Below are 588 nucleotides of genomic sequence, written 5' to 3' on the forward strand. Positions count from 1 at the left end.
GGGTGCGTGGGCGGCTGCGGTGGACGGAGGGGCGGCGGCGCTCGAGAGGGAGGAACGAGAGAGGTAGGCGGCGGGGGCGCGTGGGCGGTTGCGACGGACGGAGGGGGCGGCGGCGTACGGTTGGGGAATCTGGCGAGGGACGGAGGGAGGCCACAGTGCGAGGTGAATAGGTGGAGTGGGGGAGGGTTCTAATGGCGCACCTACCCCTAGTGCGCCATAAGTACGACGATTCTAATGGCGCACCTCCCCTCAGTGCGCCATTAGAATTTTGTTTTAATTACTACCCCGACTGGTCAGCTTATATTCCACCTAACCCTATCTAAATCAGAACCCGCCCACTAGCCCGACTGGTCAGCACGCAACACACACACTAGGAGGTCTTGGGTTCGATTCCCAGGCTCCCCAATTTTTGTTTTTATGCATTTAAAATGTTGTTTGATATTTATTTGTGTTTAAATATGTTCAAACTTGTTTAAATCATAACAGTAATATTTTTTATAAAAACAGTAATAATTTTTTAAAAAATATGTTCAAATTTGTTATTTGAAAATATTTATGAATATGAAAAAATATTCATATGGGGGGAGG

Source organism: Triticum dicoccoides, chromosome 1B (genome assembly GCF_002162155.2).
Source record: "Triticum dicoccoides isolate Atlit2015 ecotype Zavitan chromosome 1B, WEW_v2.0, whole genome shotgun sequence".
Taxonomy (NCBI): Eukaryota; Viridiplantae; Streptophyta; class Magnoliopsida; order Poales; family Poaceae; genus Triticum; species Triticum dicoccoides.